Source organism: Gadus morhua, chromosome 10 (assembly GCF_902167405.1).
Source record: "Gadus morhua chromosome 10, gadMor3.0, whole genome shotgun sequence".
In the NCBI taxonomy this organism is placed as follows: Eukaryota; Metazoa; Chordata; class Actinopteri; order Gadiformes; family Gadidae; genus Gadus; species Gadus morhua.
In genome coordinates, this window is record NC_044057.1 from 11,055,931 (window position 1) to 11,070,836 (window position 14,906).

The 14,906-nt window shown below is 41.8% G+C and overlaps 1 long non-coding RNA gene across 1 annotated transcript; it reads left to right on the forward strand.

Moving 5' to 3' along the window:
* Positions 1 to 5,614: 5,614 nt before the first annotated feature.
* On the forward strand, positions 5,615 to 7,551 carry LOC115552872 (uncharacterized). Its single transcript, XR_003978389.1, has 4 exons — positions 5,615 to 5,710; positions 6,511 to 6,569; positions 6,773 to 6,844; positions 7,145 to 7,551. It is a non-coding gene; the product is annotated as an uncharacterized LOC115552872 (long non-coding RNA).
* Positions 7,552 to 14,906: the final 7,355 nt, after the last annotated feature.

The following is a 14,906-nucleotide window of genomic DNA, read 5'->3' on the forward strand; positions in this document are numbered from 1 at the left end:
CTCACTACAGCCGGGCCATCCATGCTTGCCACTAGTGCATCTCAGTGGTCCCTCACAGAGGGTGACCTTTCACCTCTTTTCCCTATCCCTACTGAGCTTCCCAAACATATTTTTTCTGTCAGCTCTGATGGTGTTCCAGAAGTCACTCTGACCCTGGTTCTTTTATCTTTAGAAGAGGAAGTCGTTTCTACCCAAGTAAGAAAAAATATATTTACTATATATATATATATTTTTGTAATGTATTGACTGCCACATTCTGAAAGTAAAATATTCATGAGTGTGTGTGTGTGTGTGTGTGGGATGGGGGGTTGTGCAGGGTATCTGCAGGTTTCAGCAAGTCAAATTTAAGACTTTTTAAGACCTTTTTAATACCACCTTGAATGAAATTTAAGACCTTAAACCCGCGATGGTGGGGGGGATCCCGCTGTATTACAACCCAAGCATAGCATGTGCGTCACTCAATGAGACTCATTCAAGTTTACTTTCTGTCTGTTTATTGAACATAAAGTGATACTCCAGGGCTCCAGACTAACTTTTTCCTTGGGTGCACTGGTGCGCCTAAATCTTTAATTTGGGTGCACCAGCACGTATTCATGGTGCAAGTTGTTGAGAGGGGGGTGACAGCGTCTGGGCCCCCGGGCAGCTGCACCGGTTGCACCGTCGATATTTACGCCACTGATTAATAATATTTTCACCATTAAATAAATGCCTTCAGTAAGACCTGGGGGGTATACCACGAACCTCGTTGAACATACCCAGGCTTTCTTGGGAAAACCTGGCTCGACAGAGCCGCAACTCGCAATCACAGTTAAATGGTACCACGACGCTCACTTTAGATTCAATTAGTTGAACCAGGTTTTCCGCTTTAGGTTCAATGCGCGCTCACATAAAAGGGGCGTTTCTCGCGTCATTTGACTCACCCTTATGCAAAATAAATCGCGCAAGAGCGGTGTATTTCATCCAAGGCGAGCAATGTATTATTATGAACTCCTACGAGGAATTCAAAGTTCAAATCACAGCCAAGGGGAACACGGTTGCCCATAATATGGCTAGGGTGGCGTGCGGGCAAAAATAGCCGACCGTGTTAATTCGTAAGTGAAAAGATTCTGCATATTGTCTAAAAAATATTATGTATCATCATCCCTTTTACCCCCATATATGTGGGGCCCCATGAATTGCGAGCCCAAGTACCGGGAATGCACTCGATCTCCGACCCAATATCGGACGTGCACGTCAAGTTGCTTGCTTTTAGTGGCGTGGTTCAACGTCTCAAATATCAAAACAAAAGCCTTGTAGACGCTGCAGATTCGCTCGTTTCGGATGAAAGGCGCTGGTCCGAAGCGAGTTATATACGCCGTTTTGTCCCTTCCAGCAGTAAAGGTGCTCGCGATTTGAGAGTCAGGGAACATCAAACCGAAGAGATCTACTATCCCCTCATTCGAGTTGTAGGACTGGTGCTTGACCACTGTGTTTAGAATCTACAACACCTCCGCTTTCAGTGTTGGTGTCGCACCAAATGCTACCCTCAGGTCAGTGCTAGCAGCGCGGACCGTCTGCGGCGGTGGCGCCGGGGCAGAGATGCAAAACGTAGAAATGGCTGGGGTCTGTGTGTGGCTCCTGGCAGAGGTTTTATGTTTTTGGCTCTGCATATGGCTGACGACAGCCTTAATCCCCATGGTGCCGAGCTTGAATGTAGGCTACTTTTGCACGGAATGCATCTGGCCTGTTCTGGGTTGGCAACGGACGCTAGCCAACCTCGGAAACGGACGTCTTCCAGCCAACTGACGTTGAACTTGCATTCACCCATTGTTGCAGACTAGCTAGCAAGCGCGCAGACATCCGTTTATATATGCAGCTAGCAAGAAAGTAGCCCCTCGTACATCTCCTTCCCGAAAAGTCCCGCAAGAAAAATAAAAAATTAAATAACCCTGCCCCGACAAATTTAAGACCTCCGAGTTATACATTTAAGACCAGCATATGACATTTTTGACGAATTTAAGACTTTTTAAGGCCTTAAATTTAGAAAAATGAATTTAAGACTTTTTAAGACTTTTAAGACCTCCGCGGACACCCTGTTGTGTGTGGGTGTGTGCATGTGTGTGTATCTCTGTGTGTTTATCTTAACCAGGAGCCTGCAGTGTTTTCACCAGAGTCGGTCCGGCCGTACCCGAAAGCTTCCCCGAGAAAGGCCAGGCGGCAGCAACGCAAGAAAAAGACTTCCACTATTTTAACCGACACCCCGGAAAAGCAGCCCCTGGAAGAGGAGAAGAAAGCCTCCTCTTTGAAAGTAAAACGGAAGATCATAGAAACGAAGGAGGGAGGAAAAAGGAGTAAGAAGACAAATTCAGATACTCAGTGTCTGGTGTGTGCTGAATGGTTTTCGGCCTCAAAGCCGGGTGAGAAGTGGGTGTCGTGCTGCGGGTGTGGGTTGTGGTCCCATTTTGAATGCACCACTGGTGACAAACAGTATGTTGGTCATCACTGTGAGGAGTGAGATAATAAAGTGAATAAATAAATGAATTCAATAAATGAATTTCTTGCTTAAATATTTTGTCCAGTTCTTTTATAATAAAGTTTAAAGTTTTTTCAATGCTTGGTCAGTCACCATCAATGGGTTTAAATGGGTGTCTCAACTGTACTCACCATGGGTACGGTTGAGACAAAATCGCACCTCATGTATATGAGCAAATTATGAATAAAATAAATTGGTTAGGGCAGTGGTCAAGTTGTAAAAAAAAAGCCAGGGGGGATGGTGGATCCTGCTAGGGGGGTCCGGGGGCATGCCCCCCCCCCCCCCGAAGATTAAAAACAAAAGTCCTAAAATGGAGACTTATATTTTGATATTGTTTAAGCACAAAGATAATTATTATATTCTATTACTGTAAAACAACATGCATGCTATGGATATATTACGTGTCAGATACTCCTGTCATTGATCTTGACCAAGGCACCTCAGAATTAGAGTTGGTCCCATGGCTACCACTCCTACATAGTTAGGGTAAATGCAGAGGACACATTTTCCCACTGGGTGCAAGTGCAACTTCATACTCATGATACCTATAAATCTACAGGGAATTCATCCAATAAACATTGTAAATGAACATGAATCCTCTCAAGTCAAGTCCATTTTAATTCAAGTGCAAGAACATGGATTAAACAAATATACCATTTACAAAATCTGAAAATACTACATACAATATCAAAACCTCACAAAACATTGTAAATGAACATGAATCCTCTCAAGTGAAGTCCAAACAAATATACCATTTACAAAATCTGAAAATACTACATACAATATCAAAACCTCACAAAACATTGTAAATGAACATGAATCCTCTCAAGTGAAGTCCATTCAAGTGCAAGAACATGGATTAAACAAATATACCATTTACAAAATCTGAAAATACTACATACAATATGATATAATACAAATACAAATAAACTGACCAGTTTTGTTCAATGGCTACCTACGCCATTCTCCCCTACAGTATCTTATAGAAGCTTCCAGAGAGTTTCGTTATCATGTTTTTTAATGCAAACTTTCCGGGCTCTTGCTCTCAGATCATTAGCCAAGCAATGAGACTTTGAAGCCAAGACTTGACATAAACATCTGGTTTGAACATTTGTAGTGGAGGGCCAACACACTTGATGAAAAGCAAGGCTGACATACTTTTCACCTCTAGCGTGTTTCTAGTTGTCGTTAAAATGTTCATCTGACTGAACCCACGCTCACACTCAGCTGTGGAGATGACCAGTGTGTTCACTGCTTGAAGGAGGGGTTTTAGCTCTTCTGGTGCTTGTGGTGTCATTTCACCAACAGATTTGAGTTTCACCATATCAATATATCCCTCATTCCTCTCTGAATTTGTCTGCCATTATCAAGCTTGAAAAAGGAGCAGAGTTCCTGTATTTCCTTTTCGGCATAACGAACACCACACTCATCTGGCCAGTTTGATGGCTGCAGCACTTTGACATTGTTAAGAAAGCTCTGGTACACTTCTTTGCTTCTCTGTTTTCCAGGCAGTGATCCCATTCTTGATTCAATTTTAGCAGCCAAAGCATGAAAGAAATGTTGGTGGTTTATTTCTCTGCTGTGTCTTAAATTATTTGTCAGTGGCACCCCTTTGAATAGCTTCAAACCCATTGCAGTCTGAGCCACTTCTGCCGCTGGTCCAGGCTGCTCTGCCATGGACTTCAACACACGGACCTGCCGACTGAGAGTTGCTACAGCCTTGGGGAGCGTCATGTTTCTGTCTTGAAGAGAGAGAGAGAATTCAGACAACTCTTCTAAAGCGTCATACATGATTCCAAGATTGTGCACAAAGGTGGCATTAGAAAGGCGATCTATTAAACCACTGAACATGCATCTCTCTGTTGAACTTCTTTTAGGATCAACTGAGGCATTAGAAAAGTGCTTGTGGATTGCAGGGTACTGCTGCCATACAGCTTTAATGGTCCTGTAACTGGATGCCACCCATCTAGTGCTGAGAATTCTCCCTATGTTCAGACACTGTAAAGCAAGTTCCTCACAACATTCAGTGAGCTCACGACGGTTTTTGGCCGATGCATGATAGAGACTGTACACTTTGTCAAAGAAAAACTGGAAGTCATTCATCCCTACAGTTTCTTCAACAGCATCTCCAACACTCAACTCAAGACGGTGGTTCATGCAGTGCCACACCATTACGTTTGGAAACTTTTCTACAATTTTGGTTGCAACACCTGCTTTACTTCCAAGCATTACAGAAGCTCCATCGGATGCAAAGCAAACAAAGCGTTCACTCAGAATAGCTACAGAGAAGCCATGATGTGACAGGTTATTCATTAGAGCTTGATAAATTTCACCTGCATTGGTAGCAGAAAGCTCAACTAGATCCAAGAAGAATGTTAGGGGCTCTTCACTCATCCCTAGGCTCGTTCTAATATAAATTATCAATACTGATTTTTTACTGTCATTGTAGCTTCATCTATCATAACAGAAAGTTTTGCTCCACTTTGAAGGACCTTTCCAACTACTCTCTTTCGCATTTCATTTGCTATGTGTTGGCTGATTGTTGCACAGGAATGGTCAGAATGTAAAGTTCTTCCCATGTCTAGTCCATTCAAGACTTGCAGATCAATATCGGACGGTAGATCTGTGAAAGGCCTTCCAGATTTTACAATCTTGTACACTGTACGAAATACCCTATCAGTAGTTAAGAAGTGATCCCTTTGCATTTCAGAAGTCAATGTTTCCAATGTCTTTTCTTTTGCTTTTTCCATGGTTTTCTCAGCTGCTTGGTGGTAGTCTGACATTCTATGCTTGTGTATTTTCTTACGAAGAGACTGCAGCTGTGCTGCTCGGTTTGCACCATAGGCTGTAACTTTAACGTTGGACCACTCATCAGCAATATGCAACTGGCTGCTCCCACCTGTACTCAGTGGCGGAGCCAGGGGGTGGCCGGGGGTGGCCATGGCCACCCCCCGTAGAATCTCGGCCACCCCATTGGCCACCCCAAGCACCGGATCACAGCGGTCAAAAGTTTTGACGGCTGTGGAAAAATGCGGAACCTTTCTCGCACCGCTAGTACACTGCCGGACCCTTTAGCCGCGCACAGCGCGCACACGTCCTGTATTTGAATTAAACGGCTCAAGCATGCCCTGAATGCCTGTTACCACCTGACGTTTCGACCGGCACCTGCGGCTAAGTGAAGAAACCCAAAACAGAAAGGTATGATATCATAATGGATGTTGTTTTTGTCTTCTAATAACTAACTATCCCACCCATGACTATCTATTTTGCAAAGTTTAGAAGCAAGGTAGATCGGAGGAGAACATAGTAAACTGTTAAAATTGCTATATGCTATGCTGTATTTGATAACTACGTTGCGAGATTGTGTACAGTGTTTTAATATAATCTCTCTAGTCTCTACACGTTTTTTTTTTTTCAACTTCGGATCGACTTTCGATCTAGTTATTTGCTGTTAACTGCTATTGTTGCCAGAACGTGTTATGATTGTGTCAGGTACATACAGTATTTATGCTGCATTTTGGATAAGTGTCATTAAAGAGGGAAAAATAATGAAGAGGAAGAAGGCAGACATAGCGTCCTTCTTCAAGGCAAGTGGAAAGAAGTCAGCTAAGGCAAAGAATGAGGGTGAGATGGAGAAAAAACAGGCAGAGAGCGAGGATGAGGAGCCCCCAGAGAGCAGCAACTTAAATGGACCTCCAGGTATACAGTATAGAGACTCACATATAGTACAGCTTGGTATGAGGTTATCTTATTTACAATTGGCTTAAAGTTTGTCTATTCATATACAGTCAGGTTGAAAGTGCATTGTAAAACATATCAGTTCGTTTTTTCAGTACATTAAAGTATGGCATATTTGTATTTGCTACCCAGAGACACTTTCACTAATATTATACTTTAGCTTATAGTGTGTTTGTTAAACACTACATAGCATGCATTATAAAACCTTTAGGAAAATTACCTGTGCACCTTATTGTAATTATTTTTGATGTTTCTGAAAGATTGATCGAGAGCAGGACAGAAGAGTCCTCCCTGAGGAGTGGCCCCAGTGGATCCCCAGGTAAATTGTCAATCTTACATTGTATGTTGTACTCTTCTGCTAACTTTTCATCGATATTGTCCACAAGTTTATATTGTATATGTTTAATGCTGTAGAAAATGAATTTTAATCTTTTGTATCTGTGAAATACTTGGATAGTGGATCATTACACCTTGTGGAAAATACTTTAAACACCTATTAATGTTTTTAATATATATATTTAGATTCCCACAGAAGATTCAGACAGCGAGAGAGAGGAGCCTCCAACAACAAGTGGCGGCCCAAGGTACCTCCAGGTATACTCACTCTTTCACACATACTGGACACTTTAATTCCACTTCAGTTTTGCACAATCTAATACAGTGGCGTGATAATTTCTAAACAGGTATGAGTCATACCACTCACCGTCCTCAACTGGAGTAGAGTTGGATGAATGGCCTCAAATCTATAACGTTTTAAGCAGATTATAGTGTTCAGATAATCCATTAGATGTAACATGGGATAGTACGCTCCAATGTATGAGTTTATCTTGATTGTTATTAATCTCTGCTGTAATTTAATAATTGAATATGCCTTTTTTTTTCATTTTCAAACAGACATTTCCAAATCAAGAACCGATAGATCTTTAAGGACAGTCTTTGAAGTGTTCAGTTTTAATGAGATGTCACTGTTTGGATTCTCTGTCTGATATGTGTAAATGTGGCTCAAACTTGAATCTAATCTTGCAGAGTCCGCCTAATACCCATTGTGAATATGATGTTTGTTATTATGTGTTTGATAGATGTTTATGAATCGAATTGAAGAAAAATTGACACTGCTTATTTAAACAGGCTGTTAATGCTTGTCATATTTACATTTGTTGGAATTCAGCAAATTGTATTCAGGATGTTATTTTATTTATTTTCATATTTCTATACATTAGCTCAGTATTTTATACTTTTTGTTATTTAAAGATAAATCCATATTGTGATCAGACTTGATTAAAAAAACATTGCACTTCTAATTTTGTATCCTTGTTTTGTATTCCTGATGATACACTGAGAGAATTGACTTGGCTTGTCGCCATAAACTGAGGACATCTCTACTATAAAATAGAATACCTTGCTGTCAATGCATATCTGTACAACCATTGTTCGACTCAGTCGTACAATACAAATAAAAACACAAATAGCAATCGGTAAATCAACACAGTTTAAAAACAAGTATGAATACAGAATAAGTGTATATTCTTTTTTAAGTTTTAGCTTCTTTGTTACTTTGCCTTTAGGTATAAGAACAATTTAAATATATTGAATACTTTTCTATTGCACCTTCATCTGAATTCCGAATAATGTTGAGATGTTTGCTGTATGTGTCTTAAATAGCTCTGCATCTCCTGGTGAGACACATGCTTGCCACCCAAATTATTATTATTATCACTGGCCCCATCCTGGCCACCCCAATGGAAATTTCCTGGCTCCGCCACTGCCTGTACTTGGCCCAACTACTTTCATTTTCTGGCAGGTTAGGCAGCCAAGTTTTTTGCTTTGACATATTAGCCATGGATAATACTTTTTTTTCTCCCTGAACTTGGTAGATGTCCAGCATTCAGGGATATCTTGCTCATCATCTCCCTGGTTATTTTGGTCAGAATCATCGACACTATCTTGCCCTGCTTCTGCCTCCTCCTCCGCCTCTCTTCTTTTTTCTACCACAAAAACATCAAATCTGTGTTTAAGCCCCACTTATTATTATTATTATTATTATTATTATTATTATAGGATTAGCTACATTTCCCCCTCTTCGAAAAAGAAAAGTGTCTATTGTGAATTATCAAACCTGTTCCTTCTCCAGCTCTAGGCTCCTCTGCTTCTGCCTCCTCCTCCTCCTCCCTTCTTTTTTCTACCACAAAAACATAAAATCTATATTAAACCCCCCCCTTGGTAGGATTAGCTACATTTCCCCCTCTACGAAAAAGAAAAGTGTCTATTGTGAATTATCAAACCTGTTCCTTCTCCAGCTCTAGGCTTCTCTGCTCTCCTTCCTGCTTCCTCGCCATGATTATCCTGCTCTATATGAAGAAAACAACGGCATTATGGTTTTGTTAGAATGAGCAGACAGTGAAGTAGGCCTACTGTCAAGTTATGTATTTTTTAATATAAAATAAGAGCGATGACATTCAACCACCAGATGCCGTGATCACACGATTCGGAGGCATGCATCACATTTACAGACATCCCATCCCCACCTTTACTGAGCGCAGAGCACAAGTAAGCGCATTATCATAACATCCTTAACTGTGTTGTTATCGCCTCTGTCCAGAGATTACACCTTTGGTGACATATCATAAGTACTTTTTGTCCTCTTTAAGCCGAAGTAGTCCCTCAGATCAAGCTGTCCTTGTCGCTTATTGTTGGCCATGTTGCTGAAATCACCTGCTGCGCTGCTATCACTGACGCTGACTCACGTGACATATGTGCACGAGCCCCTCGTCCACAGTATTTTAGCGGCTAAAATACTGTGGATGAGGGGCACGTGACGTGCACATATAAAATGTAGAATGTTGAAAATTAAATAGTGGCAATATTTCAACATTAATTGATCAAATAACAGGGGATGGGAAGGGGGGATGGTTTTGACCATTTTAATACCTAAGGGGGATGCCATCCCCCCCCATCTCGACTACTGGGTTAGGGGTATTATTGATTGATTCTATTTTAGTATACAATCAAAGGGAACAGCTTATCAAATATCACTTATTTTCAGTGTCTAGTTTTTGTGCAGTAGTGTAAAAAGCCAAAAGTGTCTCAACCGTACTCGCTCTACCCTACTAGATTTTCTTTGCTCTGGGCCAACTGTTATTGAAGTGGCATCAGGTTGTAAACACTGTTCACCACTCTTGAGAGGATCTTCTAATTTATCACCTTCTGACTTTTCTCCATGAACTGACATCTTAACTTAAGATATCTATTTTAAACTTGTATAGGGTACACTCAAAATATCTTAATGAACTACATAAATGCTTAACTTTAAATCAAAATGCAATGCCACTTTAAACAAAATGCAAAATAATGAAGGAACAATCATTAAGTTATTAATGTCTCTGGTAATATCAACTGATATATCAATCAAGTCCACTCTAATTTACAAATGTCCATACGTGACGTTCTCAAACTTCAGGGCAGCATGGTCAAACCTGATGTCGTCCGTTGTAGCCTACGCCGAAGATCAGTCAGAAATACCTTGTAGACTAGACAGGCATTGCTTGGCTTACTGCGGCGAGGTGGGATGAAGTTGTGCTGTTTGCGAACGTCGTTCTCAGCTGGCCGAGCCGAATCATATCCTGGTGCAGGGTAGCTGCTTGCGAACGGTGCTCTCTGCTGGCCGAGCCGTGAAACTAGTGCGCTGCTTGCGAACGATGCTCTGTGCTCCTCGAGCCGTCAAACAGCCGCGCCGCCTGTGGACGCCGCTCCCAGCTCGTCGAGTCGCGAAACCGGTGTGCTGCTTGCGAACGTTGCTCTCTGATACGCGCGCCGGTCCTCTGCGAACGTGTCCCGTGTCCTTGCTCTCTGTCCAAGAGCCAACAGCCGATGAAAGCTGCTGTAGGCTAGGTCAACTCTGGAGCCGTGGTGTGAATGTTAGCCGGTTGTCAGCTACGTCGAAGCTCTCCTCCTTCTCCGATAGTAGACCACTCTCAGTCTCAACGTCTCTTACACGCTTTTATTCTGGTCCACTTGTTGTTGGCTTCGAACTGAAAGCTAGGCACTCTTTCTACCTAGCCTAGGCCTACTTAGCCACATTGGCGGGTCGTTGTCACTGTGTTTGCATAGGTTCAATAAACGGCCACGCTTCATACTGATGTCTTTTTGAATATTTATTTTCTTTTAAACTCTCTCCCTCTAAAACGGTAAACTTTAATAAACAGAAAAAACACCGTGACAACGTTAGCGCCATAAACCTAATACAGAGTCCATCTTCTTCTGAAACCCATGAGTCCGTGACTGGTTTTCAGTGGCGATTTTGGTTTGGAAACTCTGGTGGGGCCCATGCAGGAAAATATTATAACGCAATCCAGAAATACCACATATTACTACCATCACAAAAAAAAAATAGCAAGTGACAGAGGGGACCAAAATTGCAGCTGAATAATGCCATCACTCAAACGCGAATCTGACGACATATATTAGGCTATTATAGCAATAGCACCACCAAATGGCAGCGTTCAAGATCTCACAATATCAAAACTCAAGAAAACAACTACGTGGCAACAATAAAAACACAACGGCGCACACCCTTCACACAGCAATCAATATACAAAGCCACCACTCACAATATACCAAAAAAAGAAGAAGTATGGTTTAAGTTGCATTAAGTTTGCAGGCCACCATACTGTACAATTAACAATGAATCTAGCCTGATAGAGTGGTTGCCTATTCAGACCTGGATAATCCTGGGTGAAAATTTAAGTAAGTTTGGGCTAAGATGGTAATTACCTGTGCTTTAAGGACAGTGCTGTCTCAGGTCTCCTTTGTGTGGCTGAGGTGAAACACAAGCATTTTTTTCCGCTTGAACCACTCCTGGTTGAACGATCTATTCTTGTCCTTTCCCTCTTGAATAATGATTAAATCCGTCGGGCGATGTGGTCCCAAACGTTTTATCTCCAACGTCTGTTCTAAAGTGCTAAATCTCACATGAGACAGATACTCAACACGATTCATCATTTAATGAATGAAACGTCCATTTGTTGTTATTTACTGTAACAGTAACTACGTTAGCCAGCTAGCAAGATCTGATCGGCTCCCGCCGTAAACCCCGCCCTTTCTACAAATCAGCCAATGAGAAGAGCTTTGGGGCACTAAACTTCTGGCCCCACCGCCGAAACAGAAGCGGGCGCTGCGCACGCGCTTGCTCGCGCAACAGCACCAGTTTTCTACACTGCAGCAGACAGGGCCATCTCGGCTGTGCCCCACCGAGCGGAAGCGGAACAGACGAGACGGAGCAACGAACTATTTCACACACAACTACTACACTACAACAATTGCGTTCATCAAATTAAAACTGCGGACATGTAATTAATTATTAACAATTAATGTATTATTAACTTATGCTCAATGACATTTTTGAAAAAAAAAAGAAAAGTATAATCGTGCCCTGCACGGCAGCGTTCTATGGTGGGGCCGTGCCCCACTGGCCCCTAATGCAAAGACGCCACTGCTGGTTTTATATCTCTGATGGCGCGTTTTCCCATAATTCCCTGGGATAGATGTTCTTTTGGTGCATAGGCAGTGGCGATCTTAGCCCTTTGGGGGCTCCAGGCGAACAGTAATTTAGGGGCCCCTGCATCTACCGGTCTATTGTACCTTATGTCGCATAATGAGATACTCCATACAAGGGATGAACAAAAGTCACTATCCTTCTTTCATGCAAATGTTAATTATCTATTTACAAATTGAGAATAACATACAAAACAATAAGATTAGTTATGTTGACACATTACACTGACTGTTAACCTTATGTCATCATTTACCTGAGGGTTTCCAGTAGGTCACAGCAGCTATATGCTGTGACTGGAAACCTACTGATAGCTGCTTCCAGCTATCAGTATTTTTCCTGTGCTCTTCAGACCTTTCATGGTTGATTAGATGCATTGCAAGGTTATTCCAGTGTTTAAATCCTTCCTCACTCAGTTGTTTTTGTTTTCCAAAAAGGCAACAACAAAAGCAAAAAACACGGTCTGCACTTTCACTAGACTAACCAAGACCTGTTCACCCTCTCATCATTTTCCCTTACTATGTAATAGTATGCTTTTGTGAATCTGCGGCCCTTGGGCCAGAGTGCTTAGTCATCCACTAGAATATGTGTGCGCCTGCCCAAGACACAGCAGCTTGGGCAAGAGTGCTGGGTCATCCACAAGAATATGTGTCTTGCAGTCATTGTTATCGTTATTGTCATCAATTTCAATAACCGAAGTGGAAGAAGGAGAATGAGCAATATTCATTACCAGTTGTGCATCATCTCCGTCAGTTTGTTGACACACGTCATTAGCATCGCTGCTGGCTGAGCCAGAGCCACTTGGAATGAAAGGAGCAGTAACGTGACAGCAAACGACGTTGAGGGCTGCTCTTGAGCCGCCGACGGTCCCGCTAACACTGCGGTGGCTGTAAAAAAGTTGGATAGCTTTGGCAGCTTTGAAAGCAAGTCCTGCCTTTGGTCTTTCTTCTTATTTTTATCTGACCCGCTTTCGTAAGATCGCTTCATGTTTCACTCGATTTATGTCTCACTCGATTTCTCTCTCTCTCTCTTACCGCTTACTGTTTTGAATTTGACATCCTTTCTGCAATCTGCATACGCGTGATGAGCGTGATGCGCGTAACATGGAATAGTCCATGTAGTGCAGACTGAAGGGGGGTGCACACGGAAAGATCGTCAAAATATGAGTAATTAGACATCCCGATGCTACTATTGTGAAGAGATTTTTATAAAAATAATAAATATGGGGACAAAATATATGCATTGGGGCATTTTGGGGGCCCCAAAAACCTTCTATGGGGCCTGGGGCTCCAGGCAAATGCCTGGTTTGCCTAATAGTACGGCCCGCCCCTGTGCATAGGTACAATCTAAGTATCTTTAGTTTATTTTTTTCATATAGTTCTTGAATTGAACACTCTGAGACAATCTTGTTCTGGGCAAAGTCACACATATGCCGGACGCATTCTGTCCGTTTAAGAGACTTGCAGGAACCATTTGGAAAAAAAAATATCTGCATCTTTCTGGAGGTCTCCGATTGTTGCAAAACTGTCTGCACAGACATGCCGGGTCCCACCCCCTCTTTTGGTTCGCACCTGTTTAAAGACATTCTCATTTTCAGAGAAGTGAATCCAACCAATTTCTACTCTTCTGAGTGTTTTCTTTGCATTTTTGTTCCCCTCTACTGTCCCCCAAGACAATTGTCTCTTCTTAGTAGGCCTATCTGGGGAAGAGTACTTTGCTCTTACTCTTTCTAGAAGTCCTTGTGTAGATGTTCCAGCGGCAGGTTGTGAATGTGTAGATGTTCCTGCGGCAGATTGGGGGGATGTACTTGGAGAGATTATCCTCTGACATCAATGTCAGTACTGAAGAATCAATCTGCAAAATACAAAGTGATATGTTAAAAGGATTCAAATTCTACTGGCAAAAGTGCAATGAAACCTGCTGCGGGACGAATGAAACATGGCTAAAAAATCTCTCCTGGCTGAACTAAAGAAAATCCAACTTCAAACATGGAAAACTGGTCAGTAAATATTACAGTCACAGATTCAGAGACAACTGACCAGACATATTGAGGAAATAACTTCCACGTGATATCAACAATCGACAATGTCATCATTCTTACAGTACAAACATTATATGAAACTATTACAGCAAGCATGATTTTCCATTTACATTCCTTGAAAATAGCATATATGTATATACACAATTTGTTCTTGATTACCTTAAAGGTGACATATTATGCTATTTTCACAACAAGCAAACATAGCATTTGAGTTTCCAAAAACATGTTTTTGAAGCTGTTTGCTTGAAATAAGTTTTAGGGAAAAAAATCGCCTACCGCTATTCCCTCTGGTTCAGTCCCTTTCAGAATGCGCTCTTTCAGGGGGGTGTTGGCTAGCTGCTGGCACTAGATATATAGAAGGCATTAGGGTTGACGCGGTGTGGACATTTTCACACCGAGTAATACAATCGCGTCAACACTGGTATTACCGAGTATACACGGTAGGCCTATAAACTTTGAAACTAGGTCAACCGCCATCTTCTCCGTCAGCTCTCCTCTCACACTCTGTGACAGTGTCTGAATCGCTGTCTAATCAATACTTTATTCACTGCCTCTTCCGTGTTTATTAGAATATTATGAATAGTCTGCGTTGGGTTCAGATGCTTGAATCAGACGATTGCAGGGACAGACCCTGTGATTCAGTATGCATGGTAAGGTGTTCTTGGAAAATATGTGTCATAGTAGTAGTGCAAACAAAATAAAAATAAGTATGTAGTAGCCATCCCTAGAAGCTAGGCGATTATATAGTAAGCCTATTGAATTTACACTAGTTATAACTATATTTTTCTTCTATTTCACAAAACGTGAAATTATGTCAACCAGATGTGTTTGTGTTGTTAACTTGAGAATGCCTAGCGCTACTGGACATTCACCTCAGGCTAGGAAAATGTGGCCATGTAGAGCACGCACCAATCTCAGACGTGGGAGCTATTATTGGTTGCAAATACTGGTATGCCAGGTTTATTTACTTAGCATTATACATGCATGATTTATTTGTATTTGTTTGTATAGGTGCACATGTGGAAATTGTGCCACAATGCAGTCAGAGCCTGAAATTCATTTATTTT